We start from the raw sequence: 20,333 nt of genomic DNA, 5'->3' as shown, positions 1-20,333 counted from the left end.
GGGGCGGCCAGAAGAGTTACAGGGTTTTTATTATTTGTACATTTTTGCACAATCATATAGCGCTGACATTACCGAAAGGTGCTGAAGCGCTTTACAAGAGGAATATTTCATCAGAGGAGGAGGGTTTACATGGCCGTGGGGCGAGGCTGTGTCAGGTTTGGGGGTGACGAGGTCCAGATTCTGGACTGTGCTTAGAGGGAGGGAGGGGGAGAAAAGAATAACAGCCCCTCCCGCAGGAATTTGTGGGAGGGGGAGGAGTCTGCAAGAGAAGGGAAGGGCCCAGGGTTGGTGGGAAGAGTTGTACTGTAGTCTAAGGGGTGCAGCCAGGACAGGGGTGCAAGCACCAGCTGTGAGGGGGTGCAAACAGGACCGGGGCGCAAGCACCAGGTGTGAGGGGTGCAGCCAGGACAGGGGTGTAAGCACCAGCTGTGGGAGGTAGTTCACTCATCTCTACAGGAGGCTGCACCACAGATCTCACGGGGGTCACATTTATCGTGTGAGGAGAGAGAGAGAGGATAGCGCCCCATATCCCTCCCTCCTTTCACCATCCCTCGGGTGGGGGTAATTGTGGGGTGCTGACCACCCCCACTGGACGAAGCACTTCCGGAGTCCCTCCTAATGGCAGAAGTGAGGGGCGATTACACAAGCCCTGGATGGACACAGACAGTGAATTATTATCACCCAGAAGTGCCGTGTGAAGGGAGCGCGCCGTGTGATCTGCTGTAGGTGAGTGAGTTGTCGCCGTGTGATTCGCTGCAGGTGAGTAGTCGCCGTATGATGTGCTGCAGGTGAGTGAGTTGTCGCCGTGTGATGTGCTGCAGGTGAGTGAGTTGTCGCGGTGTGATCTGCTGCAGGTGAGTGAGTTGTCGCGGTGTGATCTGCTGCAGGTGAGCTGTCGCTGTGTGATGTGCTGCAGGTGAGTGAGTTGTCGCCCTGTGATGTGCTGCAGGTGAGTTGTTGCAGTGTGATCTTCTGCGGGTGAGTTGTTGCAGTGTGATCTTCTGCGGGTGGGTTGTGGCCGTGTGATCTGCTGCAGGTGAGTGAGTTGTGGCCGTGTGAACTGCTGCAGGTGAGTTGTGGTAGTGTGATCTGCTGTGGGTGAGTTGTCGCTGTGTGATCTGCTGTGGGTGAGTTGTCGCCGTGTGATCTGCTGCGGGTGAGTGAGCTGTCGCCGTGTGATCTGCTGCGGGTGAGTGAGCTGTCGCCGCGTGATCTGCTGCGGGTGAGTGAGCTGTCGCCGCGTGACCTGCTGCGGGTGAGTGATCTGCTGCGGGTGAGTGAGTTGTCGCCGCGTGATCTGCTGCGGGTGAGTGAGTTGTCGCCGCGTGATCTGCTGCGGGTGAGTGAGTTGTCGCCGAGTGATCTGCTGCAGGTGAGTGAGTTGTGGCCGTGTGATCTGCTGCAGGTGAGTGAGTTGTGGCCGTGTGATCTGCTGCAGGTGAGTGAGTTGTGGCCGTGTGATCTGTTGCAGGTGAGTGAGTTGTCGCCGTGTGATCTGCTGCAGGTGAGTTGTCGCCGTGTGATCTGCTGCAGGTGAGTGAGTTGTGGCCGTGTGATCTGCTGCAGGTGAGTGAGTTGTGGCCGTGTGATCTGCTGCGGGTGAGTGAGTTGTCGCCGTGTGATCGGCTGCGGGTGAGTTATCGGGGTGGGAGGGTCGGAGCCGGGAAGTCACTGAGTAAGGGGGTTTGCTCCCTCCTCCTGTTTACAGTGTAATTAGTGGAATAAAAACGGTGAATGGTTTCCTTCTCCCCGACCCCTCCCGGGGGTCTCAGGCCGGTGACCCCTGACACTGGTCTATGTTGGTATAAAAGTGACCTCTGTCCTGGGAAGGGGCCAGGTTGGTCCACATCACGCACAGTTGGGCCACATTTTCCCGGTGTTGAGGATTGGTAAATATTGGACTGTTTTATAAATGACTTTCCGCTATTTTTAGCATATTGGGCTGGAATTTAGAAATGTGTGTGGGTTACAGGATCAGTCTTTTGTGGGTTGTACCCCTGAGCTCGGAGCCCCTGTAAGGTGAGAAGTGAAGAAACTTTAGAAGTGCAGCGGGGTCACCTGCATTTCAGCAGCCCCCCCCGCACCCCTCCCCCCCCGCACATCTGCACTTCCAGAAGCTTCCCTGAACAATGGGAGTTTAACAACATAAACCTGTATTATACAGCGCGGCAGATAGCGCCTCGACACCATTTAAATCCCCTTTGTGGGCGCGGGACCCCGTGATTTGCCAGCATGAAAGCCCTGCTTGTTTATTCCACAGTTTGTTGGACAGTTTCCAGGGGGGAGGAAGGTAACCGAGTCCATGGAAAGAAATCTCAGCTCCTCACATTAACAATCTCCTTTGACAACTTTGCTTAAAATTCGCCAGAGCTGGTGACTTAGAACTGGGGAGTCAGGATCCAGTCTCGGCGCTGGCTCAACATCCTGTGATCCTGGGCAGATCACTTAATTGCCCTGTGCATACAATAAATGAATAATGTGCCCTTGTGTAACGTAACTAGTGTCAAGCAAAGCCCCCCAGTACCCCCGGGTCGAGCATCAGCTCCCTGAAAATGCCCCCCATGAGGACTCAGAGAGAAAGTAAGCAGTTAGCAGGAGCAGGCATTCTGGGCCCACCCCCTCTGTGGAAGGGCCCGGGCACAAATCTCCATTTACTGCCTGCTTGACTCTGCCCCTGCCCCTCCTTCCTAGGAGTAGCAGCATTGGGCTACATAGGAGCTACTTTTTGGTTGGCTTTGGGCTGGAGAGAGCTTTAAAAATCTGCCCATCCCTTTCCTGTGCCTCCCACTGCTCCCTCTCCCCCTCTGTTCCCCCTGCTGCCACCTCTCCCCCACACTCCCTCTCCACACTTTCTCCCCCTCGCTCCCCTCTCCACTCTTTCTCCCCATCTCTCTCCTCTGCCCCCTCTTTCTCTCCTCTGCCCCCTCTTTCTCTCCTCTGCCCCCTCTTTCTCTCCTCTGCCCCCTCTTTCTCTCCTCTGCCCCCTCTTTCTCTCCTCTGCCCCCTCTTTCTCTCCTCTGCCCCCTCTCTCTCCCTTCTGCCCCCCGCCCTCCCTTCTCCTCTGCCTCCCTCTCTCCCTGCCTCCCTCTCTCTTCTCTCTTCATATCTGCCTCCTTTCTCTCCAAGACACACAACACTGTATTTCAGTGTTTACTCTCCATGCTTTTATTGTATGTGCAGCACCAAACACCCAAGAATGGGAGAAACAAAAGCAGATGCAGCTGAGAGTAAGTTGTGGGGGATCAGACAAGTGTCAGGGTGGACTGTAGTGGAAAAGGTAGAATCATTCTTCAAACCTCCCCCAGTATTGAGGTCTGTGAGTTGTACACAAAGAGGCTGAGAAGCTGTCAATGAACAGGTGAGTGGAGCCCTTGCCACAAACTGTCACCTGCAGCTTCCACAGTCCAGTGCCCCTGAGAGGTAGGAAGTCCAGTGCCTGCTGGGGTGGTCTGTAGATAACAAGCAGGCCACTTGTGCTAAAGCCAGTAGGATAGCCTGGTTGGTTTATGCACCTGCTGAACATGTGTATGAGGGAGTCTGGTTGAAATCACACTATGAAAATTACTTTACCTTACAAAAATGTACAGTTTTGCGTACCTGGAACTGCATCATCTCGCCCACAATCACATGATGAAATGAGGCCACCTCCACTATTTTCAGCACAGGGAGTGCCAGAAACAAACCTTTAAAATGTGAAAGGTTCTGGGCATCAGTGGGTTACAGACCCAACCGGTCTCCATAACTGCTGGGGCATCAGTTCTTGCAGTGGGGGTGGTGCCTGATGGTGCCTACGCACTGCACCCCTAGGTGTTCTGAGAGACCTCTAAATCACTGTGACAGAACAGCTGTAGTGAACGAGTCAACATTCACAGCTGTAATGTAATGTTCTTTCTCACCAAGGGCTTAGGCTGATAAGAATGTACTAGGGCAGCAGGGAACAGTTTTGTTTTGATAGAGGCCACATTGGGATTTTGACCAGTTCCCGACGTGTTCTTTTCAAAGCTGACCTAAAGTAACCAGCATTTTTTTAATAATAAACTTATGCAGTAAGAGGGAGATGAAGCAGATTTGCCTGTGCCTCATGGTGATGCATTTTTTAATTCATTATTTTCTTTGCATTGTAATATAGATACATATATTTGCTGTGTATATTGCAGCGGAGAATCATTTGTGTATGTTTTCATTTCATTGCTGTGACCATTTTTAAACGTGTGCTTTCAGCATGCTAATCTCCTTTACGAACCTTGCAAAGTGATTTAATAAATGTCTCCTTTACTAACAAACACATTCCAGAGATTTTTGTCATTACATGAGTGTTTCAGCTCCTCGGTCATTAGTGAAGCAAAACACCAGGCAAGCACTCTGTTTCAACTGTGTTTCACTTGCATTCCAGCCTATTCCTATCCACTATCATTTTTTTCAATGTTTGGATATATTGCTTTTCATTAAGGTAGTCAAACATACAAGAAAAAGTAAATAGCAGTACAGCATTAATGCAGTCAAACAGACAAGAAAAAGTAAATAACAAAATAGTGTTAGTCAAACAGACAAGAAAGAGTAAATAACAATACAGCACTAATGTAGTCCAACAGACATGAAAAAGTAAATAACACAGCGTTAATGTAGTCAGAGAAGAAAAAGTAAATAAAAATACAGCGTTAATGTAGTCCAACAGACAAGAAAAAGTAAATAACAATGCAGCGTTAATGTAGTCACAGACAAGAAAAAGTAAATAACAATGCAGCGTTAATGTAGTCACATACAAGAAAAAGTAAATAACCATGCAGCGTTAATGTAGTCAGACAAGAAAAAGTAAATGAAATACAGTGTTAATGTAGTCAAACAGAGAAGAAAAAGTAAATAAAAATACAGCGTTAACGTAGTCACAGACAAGAAAAAGTCAAAAACAATGCAGCATTAATGTAGTCAAACGGATAAGAAAACGTAAATAAAAATACAGCGTTAATGTAGTCACAGACAAGAAAAAGTAAATAACAATACAGCATTAATGTAGTCAAACAGACAAGAAAAAGTAAATAATGCAGCATTAATGTAGTCAAACAGACAAGAAAAAGTAAATTACTGCAGTTAAGGTAGTAATAGTCAAGAAAAAGTAAATAACAATACAGCATTAACCCCTTAGCTGCCAGGCCTTTTCCCCACTCCACAGTGCTGAGCCTTTTTTAGGGTCGAGCCTGCGTCGCATGCGCTTGCGCATGCGTTTCGCTAAGCGAGACGCTTTAGTAATTAAAAAGGGCTCTGAGCCCTGTCCACGTCACAGTAGTGTCTGTCATTGGCTTGTGGGCTTGCCTGTTAGAATCTGCTTGATTTCATTAGTGTAAGGCATGCACATGTCATGCCTTTTCCGGTGGATAGCCCTCCTCGAGCGCATCGACCAAGTACAGAAAACATGCGAGGCTCGCTGTTTTCTGTCCAGCTCGTGGACTACTTTTTCTCCATTTTCCTAGCACGATTTTGCTTGGCAGAAGTCAAGCGCTTTACACAGTTAATTGCACTTTTTCGGGTTACGTACATAAATGCACTTTTGCCGATAAGTGAAAAGTCCGGTTAGGAGCTTACAACACTATCAGATCTAACACGAGCAAACGCAAGACCCGTTGCATTGCAAATGCTTGTTTTGGCTGTTTGGGTCAGTTTGCGCTTAGGCCCTCATAACTTTTTGTCCACATAAGCTACCCACGCCAAATTTGCATCCTTTTTTTCCAACATTCTAGGGATACCAGAGGTACCCAGACGTTGTGGGTCCCCCTGGAGGACACCAAGAAATTAGCCAAAATACAGCTAACATTTCGTTTTTTTAAGAAATAAATGGGGAAAAAGGGCTACAGAAGAATGCTTGTGTTTTTTCCCTGAAAATGGCATCAACAAAGGGTTTGCAGTGCTAAGATCACTATCTTCCAGCTTCCAGGAACTGGAAGACTTGAATCAGAAAACCAAATTTTTCAACACAATTTTGGTGTTTAACTGGGACATACCCCATTTCTACTATTTCTTTGTGTTTTCAGCCTCCTTCCATTTAGTGACAGAAATGGGTGTGAAATAAATGGTGGATCCTGGAAAGCTAAATATTTCTGAAAAGTAGACAAAATTCTAAATTCAGCAAGTGGTGATTTGTGTAGATTCTACAAGGGTTTCCTACAGAAAATAAAAGCTGAAATAAAAGAAATATTGAAATTGAGGTGAAAAAAGTGCAATTTCTGTCCACATTTTCTTCTAGAACTTTTTCCAGCTAAGGCAGATTTTTGAAAGCAATATACCATTACGTCTGCTAGACTCTTCTGGTTGTGGAGACATATAGGGCTTCTAGGATCATCCAGAATCCTAGGTACCCAGAGCCAATAAAGGAGCTGCACCTTGCAATGGGTTTTCATTGTATACCGGCTATACAGCAATTTATTTGGTTAAAAATATAAAGAGTCAAAATAGGTATCAGGCAACTTTTGTATTTCCAAATTGGGCACAAGATAAGGTGTTGAGTAGCAGTGGTTATTTGCACATCTCTGAATTCGAGGGTCCCCATACTAGCATGTGAATTACACGGCATTTCTCAAATACACTTCTTTATTACACACTGTCTTACATTTGGAAGGAGAAATGTAGAGAAAGACAATGGGGAGTAACATTTGTTCTTCTATTCTGTGTTCCCCATGTCTCCCAATACAAATGGTACCTCACTTGTGTGGGTAGGCCTAGTGCCTGCGAGAGGAAATGCCCCAAAACACAACATGGACACATCACATTTTCCCTAAGATAACGAACCTGTGCCTATCTGTGGATTTTAGCCTCTAGCTCAGCTGGCACCTCAGGAAACCTAGCAAACCCGTACATTTTTTTAAACTAGACACCTCAGGAATTCAGAATGGGGTGACTTGTGGGGCTCTCACCAGGTTCTGTTACCCAGAATCCTTTGCAAACCTCAAAATTTAGCCAAAAAACCCACTTTTTCCTCATATTTTGGTGAAACAAAGTTCAGGAATCTGAAAGGAGCCATAAATTTCCTTCCACTCGGCGTTCTCCCAAGTCGCCCGATAAAAATGGTACCTCACTTGTGTGGGTAGGCCTAGTGCCCACAACATGTCTCCTTGATAAGCCTTGGCTGCTCAGCTACCCGTAGAGAGCCTGGCTTCTAGACACTGCCTACATTTGGCTAATAAGGGATAACTGGACCTGGTATAAGGTGTAAGTACCTTAGGTACCCACTACAAACCAGGACAGCCTCATACATTGGTGGTGCAGTGGTGGGATAAGTACTTGCAGTTGCCTTATCTCTCTGTCACCAGTGCTTTCCACAGAAAACAATACTCTATACCTAGAGCTGGTTTCCCCTACACTACACTAACACACACCCATCATGTCTACTGCTGGGCCTAGCTCTGAGGTCATGGGTACTCCCATTGAGTGAATGATCTCCAAGGAATTGAAGGGGCTTTGCACAGACAGAAAACTAGATGTGGGGAAGAACCCCAACAAGAATTTCCAGGATGTCTAGGAGCATGCTGGTAGCCAGGAATAGGAGGAGGTAGCGGGACAGTCTGACCCCTTAGAATCAGAAAATCTTTGTTTAGGTTCAGGGGAGGGCTCTTCCAAAGATCTTTCACCCAGCAGACCTACTAGTGTAGCTGGTAGTGGGAGGGGTAGACACTCAGGTAGGGCCCCTGTTAGAAATGGGGTCTCTAGATTGCAGTCGATTTGCACCCTGTCCAAGTAGGGACCCTCACTCTAGTCAGGATAAGGGAGATACCCGCTCAGATAACCCCTGCTCACCCCCTTTGGTAGCTTGGCATGAGCAGTCAGGCTTATCTCAGAAGCAATGTGTAAAGCATTTGCACATAACACACAGTAGTAAGTGAAGACACTACAAAAGGACACCACACCAGTTTTAGAAAAATAGCCAATATTTATCTATTTAAAACAAGACCAGATATGATAAAAATCCAACATACAGTAATAAAAATATTAATGCTGCAAGATGTACTTAACAATACAGTTCCTTGAAGTCGATAACTCCACCTGGGGCTATCACGGTGTTGTGAACAACAAAACCAAAAGTTCAGGCTGGCCTCGGCGTCGCGGGCCAGCTGCGGTGTTGGGAAGACCCACAAACAGTACCTTGGATGCGCAGGGCGTCGTGATCCTCGTGGTGAGCTCAGGAGAGCGGCGTCGCTGGCGTCGGTTCTGGAGTCGGTGCAGGAGTCGTCGGGCCCTTGAAGTCACTATCCTCGGGGATCGAACTCCGGGCTGATGAAATCAGGTGCGCTGGCGGGGATGGCGTCAGGGCTGTGGTGCGAAGCGGGACGATGCGACACGCGGTGCCCACAGGTCACGGTGCAGGCAACGGCTCATTGACGGCATCCAGCGGCATCGGTGAGACCAGGGCTGCGGTGAGAAGCAGGGCGGTGCAATGTGCGGTGTCCACAGGTCACGGTGCAGGCACCGGCATCGTCGTGGTGGAAGCGCTGCCGTCCGTAGGCCCAAGCCAGAGGATTGGGACGGGACGGTTCTTCGTGACCCTCACGAGCAGTGTCCACAGGCCACGGTGCAGGCAAGGATGCCTGGTGATGACACTGGAGCCGATGGTGCTGGCGTCGGTGGACCGGGACTGCGGCGCGGGACGGGATGGTGCTTTGTGCTCCTCATGAGCGGTGTCCACAGGCCACGGTGCAGGCAGCGGCGCCGGTGTCAGCAGGAGCGACGTTGTCGGGGATGCCCAGGCTGCGGTGTGAGCAGGTGACGCCGGAGTGCGGGGCCCACAGGTCGCGGTGCAAACAGCGGCTCAGTAAAGTCGTCCGATGACGGCGTCAGTGAGACCAGGGTCGCGGTGCGGAGCGGGCAATGCTACTCCGTGCGGCGTCTGCAGGTCACAGTGCAGGCTAGCGGCATCGTTGTTGGCGTCGCAGTGGTTTCTCCTCTTGGACAGCACTAAACACACAGTTCCCAGTGCTGCAGGTTGAGGAAACTGAAGTCTTTGGTGTCCCTGAGACTTCCAACAGGAGGCAAGCTCTACTCCAAGCCCTTTGAGAATTTTCTCAAGCAGGAAACACAGCAAAGTTCACCCTTTGCACTCTTTTCAGGCAGAAGCAGCAACTGCAGGCAAGTCCAGCAAAGCAACACAGCAAAGGGAAAGTACTCCTCCTTCAGCTCTTCAGCTCTCCTCCTGGGCTGAGGTTCCTCTTGATTCCCGAAAGATTCTAAAAGTCTGGGGTTTTGGGTCTGCTTCTTATACCCAGTTCTGCCTTTGAAGTTTGCAAACTTCAAAGCAAAGTTTCAAGTGTTTGCAAGATCCTTCCTTGTCCAGGCCATGCCCCAGACATTCACCAGGGGGTCGGAGACCGCATTGTGTGAGGGCAGGCACAGTCCTTTCAGGTGTGAGTGACCACTCCTCCCCTCCCCTCCAGCACAGATGGCTAATCAAGATATACATGCTACACCCCAGCCCCCTTTGTGTCACTGTCTAGAAGAGAGGTGTGAACAGCCCAACTGTCAAACTGACCCAGACGGGGAATCCACAAACAGGCAGAGTCACAGAATGGATTAAGCAAGAAAATGCCTACTTTTCAAAAGTGGCATTTTCAAACGCACAATCTTAAAATCAACTTTACTAAAAGATGTATTTTTAAATTGTGAGCTCAGAGACCCCAAACTCCACATGTCCATCCGCTCCCAAAGGGAATCTACACTTCAATCAGATTTAAAGGTAGCCCCCATGTTAACCCATGAGAGGGACAGGCCTTGCAACAGTGAAAAACGAATTTAGCAATATTTCACTGTCAGGACATATAAAACACATTACTATATGTCCTACCTTAACCATACAGTGCACCCTGCCCTTTGGGCTACCTAGGGCATACCTTAGGGGTGCCTTACATGTAAGGGAAGGTTTAGGCCTGGCAAGTGGGTACACTTGCCAAGTCGAAGTTACAGTCAAAACTGCACACACAGACACTGCAGTGGCAGGTCTGAGACATGATTACAGAGCTACTTATGTGGGTGGCACAACCAGTGCTGCAGGCCCACTAGTAGCATTTTATTTACAGGCCCTGGGCACCTCTAGTGCACTTTACTAGGGACTTACCAGTAAATCAAGTATGCCAATTATGGATAAACCAATCCACAGTACAATTTATATGGGGAGCACTTGCACTTTAGCACTGATTAGCAGTGGTAAAGTGCGCAGAGACAATAAACCAGCAAAAACAGAGTCCAAAACCAGGAGGTCAGAAGGCAAAAAGACAGGGGAGACATGCCAAAAAGCTGCCAGGTCTAACGGCCCCCTTCACACCCAGAGGTTAAGTTACTAGGGTCACAAAAGTTAGGGAAAGGTCTACCTCGGCACGTTCCTATATCACCTCAGTGTCTGAGGGATCCCATGGTACAACTCCAGGTGATGACTTCATAGATAGGGAGCTCAGGAAACTGAGACTGGGGGAGGCCAGGCTGAGGCTTCAACAGCTAGCACTAGATAGGGAAGCCTTGGCTGTGGAAAGGGAAAGGCAGGGGTTGGGGTTACTACCCCGTGGTGGCAGCAGCAGCAGTTTCAGGAATTATGGGGTCTTCTCGCTGTCAGAGAAGAAGATTCGGACAACTACAGTATTCTTAAGACTGCACTCCTAGATGGGTTTGGTCTGATCACTGAAAAGTACAGGATAAAGTTCAGGGAGACTGTCAGGAATAAGGCTGTGCGCGGTCCAGGTCCCGCCCGAAACTCCGCTGCGTGTATTTGCAGCGCTTGAAACTCACCACTTGTCATCCCTTCCTGTTCTAAAAGTGGTTGTCAGCATCGCCAGCCCTGTGGTAAAGCTCATGTAGCTGCAGGGTCAGGACATTGGTGGACAAGATGCACTTATCAGTGCTATTCTATGAAGGGACTACAATTCCCAGGTTTTTAGAGGCAGCGGCCATCTTGGGGTGTGGCAGGCCTATAAAGCCCAGCCACACCCAAACACCTTGCTCACTATTTTGAAGACTTCGATGCAGTCAGACCTCGTGGGGGTTCCCCTGAAGAAGAGCAGATTTCCTGCATGGCAGATTGATAGCAAGTCGGAGTATCCTTGTTTCCACGGTGAATTCAGATATGAGTAGGTCGTACTCGTAGCGGTAAGGTCTTGATGAGCCCAATCTTCAAGGAAGTGGTTACTTCCAAAAGTACAGCACCTCTTAGCACAACGAGCAAAGTGTTTCCAGTTCTAAGAGTAAAGCGACCTTGGCTCGATGATCAAAGCGCTTCGGATCAAAGAAGTAAAGCGCCCCTTAGCACAACGAGCAAAGCGCTTCAGGCCACACGTGTAGAGTGCACTTGGCACAATAATCAAAGTGTTTCAGTCTACATGAGTAAAGCGCCCTTGGCACGACAATCAAAGCGTTTCAGTCCACATGAGTAAAGCGTCCTTGGCACGACAATCAAAGCGTTTCAGTCCACATGAGTAAAGCGTCCTTGGCACGACAATCAAAGCGTTTCAGTCCACATGAGTAAAGCGTCCTTGGCACGACAATCAAAGCGTTTCAGTCCACATGAGTAAAGCGCCCTTGGCACAACAATCAAAGCGTTTCAGTCCACATGAGCAAAGCGCCCTTGGCACGATAATCAAAGCGTTTGAGGCCACATGAGTAAAGCGGTCTTGGCACCAGGATCAAAACGCTTTAGTCCACATAAGTAAAAGCACCCCCTGAGCACAACGAGCAAAGCGCTTCAAGGTACAAGAGTAAAGCGCCCTTGGTACGACAAAGCGTTTCAGGCTACATGATTAAGGCGATCTGACCACGAGTATCAAAACGCTTCAGGCCACATGAGTAAAGCACCCCTTGGCATAACGAGCATATCGCTTCAGACAAAGCAAGTAAAAGCGCTCTCTGGCATAATGAAAAAGGCGCTTCATGTATGATGTTCAAAGTGCTTCATGAATACCAAACAAGGCGCCTATGACCAATTAACAAAAAAAACGCTTCAAGTTCAATGAGTAAACTTTCAGGCCTAGGTAGTAAATGTGAAAACGTTTCAGAGATAAGCAAATTATAGTTTCATTGCTTTTTGGAAAACATAATATGCGAGATACATATTTAAGTATTTGAGAATTGCTAGGCTTAGATCAAAAGTTTATCTTATGAATGCATAATTGTTGCATGATTGATATTTAGAGTATGACCATTGTCCAAAGCTCTTGCCATCTCTAGGTTTAGAGGTTGCAGTTTGTTCTTGTTCCATGATTCAAAGAAGGGGCTACGCCCAATTCACAAAGGGTCTCAATCTGATATCACAGAGACGCCTTTATTCAAGAGTCTATCGGTGAGTTATACTGTTATGAATGAATGTATGCATGTTTGTTCTAACTGTTTCTTTTCAGATCTCTCTCCCTGCAGTTCCCTACCCTAACTCCTTTCCCCCCTCCTGGCTTCATCATAACTCTGTGCTATAATAGCCTTCAGAGTTGATGACGCCGGGAGGTGGGCCTTTTGTTCAGCAGCGTGCAGATCCCAAGGAAAGGGCACTGTGACAGAATAGTGAGCCCACAAGTTTATACTTTCCTCTTGGTCTGTACGTGAGCTGCGCAAAATGGGCACCTTAGACACCCTTATGCAAGTAGTCACTCAAATGCAAAGGGATTTGACAGACTCAAAAAATGTTACAGCCGATTTAGTTAACAAAGTAACCCAGTTACAGAGTAAGGTGGATGGTTCTGAATCTGAGTCTCGTCCTACGCTTTCCACACCTAATAACATAGCTGTGAACGTGAACAAAGATTCCTCTAGCTGCACCAGAAAGATTTTCTGGGGACCCAAATAAGGTTCAGGTTTTTCTCACACGGGTGGAATTATATTTTACATGTCGTCCCAGTGCCTTTCTGGACGCACAATCTAGAATTGCATTCCTTATATCATATCTGAATGGCGATGCAGCTACTTGGGCAGTGCCATTAGTCTGATTAGACAGTCCCCTTTTGTATAATTGGCGTTGTTTTGTAGAAGAATTTGTAAAGCTATTTGACAGGCGCACAATAACTATGTCTGCAGACAAAGAGTTACTAGAACTACGTCAAGGAAACAAAGGCTTGATAACGTATTTGTCACACTTCAACTGGTTAGTAGTGGAAACCGCTTGGCCAGAGGAAAAAAGGTCAGCAGTATTTTATCCTGGACTAAAAGACGAACTGAAAGACATATTGGCCCAAGTTGAACCGCAACCAAAAACCTGTACTGATTTAATTAAAAAAAACCTGCAGATCGATCATAGATTCTCAGAGAGTAAAGGAGTAAGGAAAAAATGGGAAAAACCCAACTGCCGAATGGAAAGGTCCAGGCACCTTCAGTTGTCCTCAGATCCTATTATAGAACCGATGGATATCCGAACTGTTCGCCCATTAATGACCAAAGAAGAGAAAGACATGAGACGAAGAAATGGACAGTGTCTGTATTGTGGAAAGAAGGGTCATTTCGGAAAGGAATGTCAAAAGAAACCCAAAGGTAAAATTGATCCAACTTTTGTGACAAAGAAAAAGATAGCGATTGCTTTGGAAAATTCACAAGAACACTAAAGTGCCCAAGAAAAAATGTAGGGTACCTCTTGGGCAAATTGACAATCCCTTCAGTGTGTTCTTGCACAAATCGCTATGTCAAACATTTTTGAATTTTAGTACAACTAACTGTACAGGGAAAAAGACATAGGTGGTCATTCTGACCTCGGCGGTAAAAGGCGCTTACCGCCGGTCAGAAATCCGCCATAATCCCGCCGCAGTCGCGGTAATCCGCCACGGCCATTCTGACCCGCAGCAGCCAAACCGCCGAAAATCCGACATCCACAACAGACCGCCAGACCAGCGGTCGGCGAAAAAGTGGAGATGACCAAACCTCCACCGTCACGGCAACAGAAATACGCCCATGCCATTACGACCCACGAATCCACGCGGCGGTCTTTCAAACGCGGTATTCCATTGGCGGTACACACCGCCGCGGTCAGAATACAAACAAACGAACAAAACACAGCCACATTGGCCCATTCGAATTTCACACACCAGATACACATACACACACCACTCCCACACACACAACACAATATAAAACACACACCCACATCACCCACAAACCCCTACGACCAAAATTTGAACCCCGAGACATACACAGACACCACTGCATAGCCTATAGTACACCATCACACAGAGATACATCACAACATCACCAACACCATCTCCAAACACTTAACAACACACACCCCACCCAACATACACACCCCTCCATGGCACCCCAAAGACACCCCCGCTTCTCTGACGAAGAACTCGGGGTCATCGTGGAGGAAATCGTACGTGTGGAGCCCCAGCTCTTCGGCACACAGGTCCAACACACCAGCATTGCCCGGAAGATGGAGCTATGGCAAAGGATTGTCGACAGGGTCAACGCTGTGGGACAGCACCCCAGAAATAGGGAAGACATCAGGAAGCGATGGAACGACCTACGGGGGAAGGTGCGTTCCATGGTATCCAGGCACAACATCGCCGTGCAGAAGACTGGCGGAGGACCCCCACCTCAACCCCCACAATTTACAACATGGGAGGAGGAAGTCTTGAACATCCTGCATCCTGACGGCCTCGCAGGAGTCGGCGGAGGAATGGACTCTGGTAAGTTGAATCCTCAATACTACTTCCCCCCCACCTGCATGCCAAATCATACCCCAACCCACACCCCCATCCCCACCCTCACCCCCACCCCCATCCCCACACCCAACACCATCCTCACCCCCACCCCCAGCACACCTATTCCCTGCCAATGTCTCACCATCACAACCCACACATCCCAAAACCTAGGCCTGCATGCGTCCACAAAGCATGGACAGCCATCACCAAAGCATGCCCAATGCATATACACATCCCCCCCACAAGCCACCCTCACCAAAGCCCCCACACACGAATGCCAGCACTGGGGGACACGGGAACCCACACATTCACCCATATGGCACACATTGAAACTATAACCATACCTCTATACCCCTGCAGGACCCGACCGCCACCACACCGCCACGGAGGGCCCAGAATTCTCCACAACCCCCACCCAAGAGGCCGTCAGCGATGACAGCAGCTCTGTCGACCTGGAGCCTGATGTCCAGCCCGGCCCGTCGGGGACCTCGGGACAGTCGGTTCCCCCCAGACAGCCACAGGCCACACCAGACCCAACCCCCTCTGGGAACACCAGCACAGCTCCCACCCAGCGGGCCCATGCCTCTGTCTCCAGGACGCGTCAATCAGCGGTGTGTCTACCACTACAGGGCACCCAGGATAACCCAACACCCCAACAACAACAGGGACCTGGGGGCAGTGGTAGTGGGCACACCGTCCAGGGGACAGAGGCCCAGGGAAACACGGGAACTGGGAGGGCAGCTGTGCGACAGGGGGGGGAGGGGCCCAGGGAACCCACTCTCCACGAGGCCCTCACCACCATCATGGGAGCATACAACCGCTCCCAGAAGACGATGGCGACGGTACAAGCCAGGTTCCAGGAGATCCAGGTCCTGCAGGAGGAACAGTATCGGGGGTACAGGGAGGACATCAGAGCCCTCACCTCCACCCTGGTCACCATGGTAGGGCTGCTGCAGGAACTCATCACCACCAGGACGGACACTCACCAACAACAAAGGTCCCCTGCCACTAGCCTCGAACAAGAACTGCCAACCACCTCCGCCGGCGCTAGTGGACAGGAGGCCCCCGCACAACAGCAGCCCACCAGACCCCCACCTCCTACAGAAGAAGAACCACCCCGCAAGAGGGCCCTGAGATCACGCAAGAAGACAGAGTAGGATGTCAAGACCCCCGCCAGCAAAGGATACCACCTGATGTCATCCCACTGTCCCACATTGTCACCCTGTCCATCGTTGAACTGCCCCTGCTCCATCTCTCCACAGGCCTATGGACAATGCACCTGTGTGACTGTTACTCTGGACTCTGCCATGGACATTCCTTCACCATAGCCCCCACCCACTTAAAACCACCCATCCCATTTTGAGCACTTCAATAAACACCAGTTTTGCACAAAACTATCAGGAGTCTGCCTGTGATTTCAAAATATTGTATTTGACATGACAGTGCAAATATGTCCTTGTACATAGTGAAGTCAACAAACTGCTGCCACACAGCTGTAGTCCATGGGGAAACGAAGCACAGGACTCGTAGTGGGGACCACAGATCTGAAATAGGGAGGGAAAAGCCACAACTCAGTCATCATACACTGGGGCAAATAGACAGGAAGCAGAGATGCAGTAGAGTAGTTTACATTTACTAAATAATGTTTGAATTGTTACCTGTGTCCTATTGGAAGTACTGTGCAATCACTCTGTCCCTGTTGTCTGTTTCAGCCCCGTCGTCTTCCTCCTCGTCACTCTCCACAGGTTCCACAGCTGCCACTACACCACCGTCTCGACCATCCTCCTGCAGGAAAGGCACCTGGCGTCGCAAAGCCAGGTTGTGAAGCATGCAGCAGGCCACGATGATATGACACACCTTCTTTGGTGAGTACATTAGGGATCCACCTGTCATATGCAGGCACCTAAACCTGGCCTTTAGGAGGCCAAAGGTGCGTTCGATCACCCTCCTAGTACGCCCATGGGCCTCATTGTACCGTTCCTCTGCCCTGGTCCGGGGATTCCTTACTGGGGTCAGTAGCCACGACAGGTTGGGGTAACCAGAGTCCCCCAATAGCCATACACGGTGTCTCTCTAGCTGTTCCATCACGTAAGGGATGCTGCTATTCCTTAGGATGTAGGCGTCATGCACTGACCCAGGGAACTTGGCATTTACATGCGAGATGTACTGGTCAGCCAAACACACCACCTGGATGTTCATTGAATGGTAACTTTTTCTGTTCCTGTACACCTGCTCACTTTCTTGGGGGGGAACCAAAGCCACATGGGTCCCATTAATGGCACCAATGATGTTGGGAATATGTCCAAGGGCATAGAAATCACCCTTCACTGTAGCCAATTCGCCCACCTCAGGGAAAACGATGTAGCTCCTCATGTATTTCATCAGGGCAGACAACACTCTGGATAACACCTTGGAAAACATAGGCTGGGACATCCCAGAAGCAATTCCCACTGTTGTCTGAAATGACCCACTTGCCAAGAAATGGAGTACTGACAGGACCTGCACCAGAGGGGGAATCCCTGTGGGTTGGCGGATGGGGGACATCAGGTCTGGCTCCAGCTGGGCACACAGTTCATGTACAGTGGCACGGTAAAGCCGGTAGGTCACTATAATGTGGCGTTCTTCCATTGTCGACAGGTCCACCAGCGGTCTGTACACGGGAGGATTCCTCCTTCTCCTCGCCAAACCCAGCGGACGGTGCCTAGGAAGGACAACATGGAGCACAGAGTCAAGCAACCCACAGGTACGTACTCACAGCTTGCACAGTACACGATTCTCTATGCAGTGAATGGCTTGTATGAGTGGCTATGCAAGGCCTAGGCCTGTGTGACGCAGTAGAAACTAAGCCATGAGGGCCCTTGAAATGGCGGCTGCCTGACCTGGCAAGTGTGACAATGGGATGTGAGGTCAATGCGCTGGCGTGGCACACCGCGGCGGTCGGCGGGCGAAGACCGCGGCGCGAAGCCGCATTGGTTACCATTGAAGCCTATGGGTTTCAGGAGCCAATGGCGAAGGGCGCCGGCGGTGGCGGTACGCACCGCCGCGGTACGTCCCGCCGCGGGCATGACCGCCATTTTCTATCTACTTAATCACTCGAGACTTGAACTTTCACAGGAGAGGACCTATACTGCAAGTGCTGCTGTGACCTCGGTCTGGAAGGGACAATGGCTGCTGCGACTGGGGAAAGGGCCCCTGCCTTCACTGGAGAAGAGTTGGAGAAACTTGTGGATGGGGTCCTCCCCCAGTATGCGCTACGAGTTTAATTCAATATGGATTTGTGGGCACTGGCTGGCTTGGGGGCTGGGGGGCGCATGTTGGGCCTGGGGGGGGGCATGTTGGGCCTGGCGGGGGGCATGTTGGGCCTGGCGGGGGGCATGGCGGGCCTGGCGGGGGGCATGTTGGGCCTGGCGGGGGGCACATGGCGGGGATGGGGGGCGGTGGGCCACTGGCAACAAAAACGCAGACAAACTTGAACGTGGTATTTCTCCCTCCCTGTACGTGTCACATAGGTCCGTGCCCAAGAGAAGATCGGGATTTGGCGTGCCCATCGCCAAGGACGTCCGGACCCTGGGGGTCCACCATCGACGGGGCACCCACTGCCGCAAGAGGTGGGAGGACATCCGCCGCGGGACCAAGAAGACCGCCGAGTCTCTGCTGGGGATGGCCTCCCAACATAGGCGGGGTGCCAGCCGTCAACTGACCCCCCTGATGTTCCGGATCCTGGCGGTGGCCTACCCTGATTTGGATGGGCGCGTGAGGGCAGCACAGCAGACACAAGGGGATGAGTACAAGCACAATCTACTCTGTTGTCGCGCAGTGGAGGTGTCTGGGTGGGGGAGGAGGGCTGTGGGTCCCCCTAGGCCAGGGCGAAATCTGTAGGCTAGGCCCCTCCGTAAGCCCCTGTGTCCCCACCCACCCCCCTCAGTAGTGTGCCAGTACAGCCATCCCTGGGCCTGTGTCATCCATGTGTGCAGTTGTCATCTCTAGGCGTGTAGGGCATGTTCCACGGAATGCGTAGCGGACCCCAAGTGCGCGACTTAGTGCAGGGGGCATCTGTGTCTGTCATGTCCGCTAACTGTACCGGTGATCCATGTACTCAAAATATCTTTATTTCTCTCTCCCCCCCCCTCATTATTTGTCTTTCTGTGCTTGTGTGCATCAGCATCATCAGGCGGAGGAGATTTGGCATCGGGGCAGGAGGGAGCTGCATCTCACATGGCCCAGGAGGGCCATGCCACAGAGTCAGACTGGACCAGTGAGACGGAGGGCGAGGGGAGCTCCACAACGGGGACGACTGAAGCCTGCAGCGACACGGACACGTCCTCGGAAGGGAGCTCCCTTGCGGTGGCGGCAACATCCGTGCCCCCCGCACTTACAGGTACAGCCGCCACCCAGCGCACCAGCTCCGCCCTCCATGCAGCCCCTCCGCGTTCGCCCCGTGCCCGCTCGCACACCAAGGCCGGCATCTCCTTCGCCCCAGGCACCTCAGGCCCTGCCCCTGTTGCCCCTGCTGCCCTCAGTGAGGAGGTCATTGACCTCCTCCGAACGCTCATTGTTGGGCAGTCAACCCTTTTGAATGCCATCCAGGGGGTGGAGAGGGAGGTTCATCGCAGCAATGCGTACCTGGAGGGCATTCATTCGGGTCAGGCTGCCCATCAGCGATCGTTCCAGGCTCTGGCCTCAGAACTGACGGCAGCCATTGTCCCTGTCTCCTGCCTCCCTCTACTAACTCCCTCCTCCCAGTCTCCTGTTCCTCTGCCTGTCCCAGCCACACCATCAGACCAGCCTGCACACACCTCAACACCCAAGAGCAGCTCATCCAAACATAAGCACCACAGATCACGCAGGCATTCACACAAGCAACATCCAGATGCAGACATGCCAACAGTCACTACCACCTCTGTGACCCCCACCTCCTCGTCTCCCTCCTCCCTCCCTGTGACGTCTACACTCACACCTTCATGCACCTCACCATCAGCCAGTGTTTCCATCACCAGCACACCCTCCAGTACAGTCCGCACACGTGCAGTCACCACCCCCACTGCCATATACACGTCCCCTGTGTCCTCTCCCACTGTGTCTGTCACCCCCTCTTCCACACCACACAAACGCAGCCACCCACCCACCCAACAGCCATCCACCTCACGACAGCCTACCGCTCCTGCACCTGCACCCAAAGACAGCAAACTAGACTCACCTACAACCACATCCTCCCCTCCACTCCCATTCCCACTGTACCTACCACTATCCATTGTCCCAAGAAAATCTTTCTCTCTACTGCTAACTTCTTTCCTGACCCTGAGCCCCCCCCTCCATCTCGTCGAGGTAAAAAGAGCACCTCAGCCACCACCAGCCCTGCAGCACCCTTGACAAAGGTGCAGGGGTATTGGAGTCCACCAGCCCGCAGGTCCAGATCTTCGCCCAGCAGCAAGGGGACAGGCAGCCCACCCCCTGGGAAGAGGAGCAGGAGGCGGAAGGGCCGGCGCAGGAGCCCTGGTTCAACATCCCCCAAGGACACTACCCAGCCACCGTCACCAGCCACAGCTCCAAAGGGAGGAAAGGGCCACAGACCCTCATGCAAGGAGGGCAAGGGCAGCAAGGCGGAGAAGTCAGGCAGCAGGCCCGCTGCCCAGGGAGGACCCGTCACAGCTGCCCAGGAGGAGCCCACCACCCCCATAGCCGCTGCCCAGGGAG

The 20,333-nt window shown here is 51.0% G+C and overlaps 1 pseudogene; it reads left to right on the top strand.

Moving 5' to 3' along the window:
• Positions 1 to 270: 270 nt before the first annotated feature.
• LOC138295243 (zinc finger protein 420-like) overlaps positions 271 to 20,333 on the top strand; it is an 84,021-nt pseudogene continuing 63,958 nt past the window's right edge.

This window comes from Pleurodeles waltl, chromosome 5, assembly GCF_031143425.1.
Source record: "Pleurodeles waltl isolate 20211129_DDA chromosome 5, aPleWal1.hap1.20221129, whole genome shotgun sequence".
Lineage (NCBI taxonomy): Eukaryota > Metazoa > Chordata > Amphibia > Caudata > Salamandridae > Pleurodeles > Pleurodeles waltl.
This window is presented reverse-complemented; position numbering and strand designations above follow the sequence as displayed.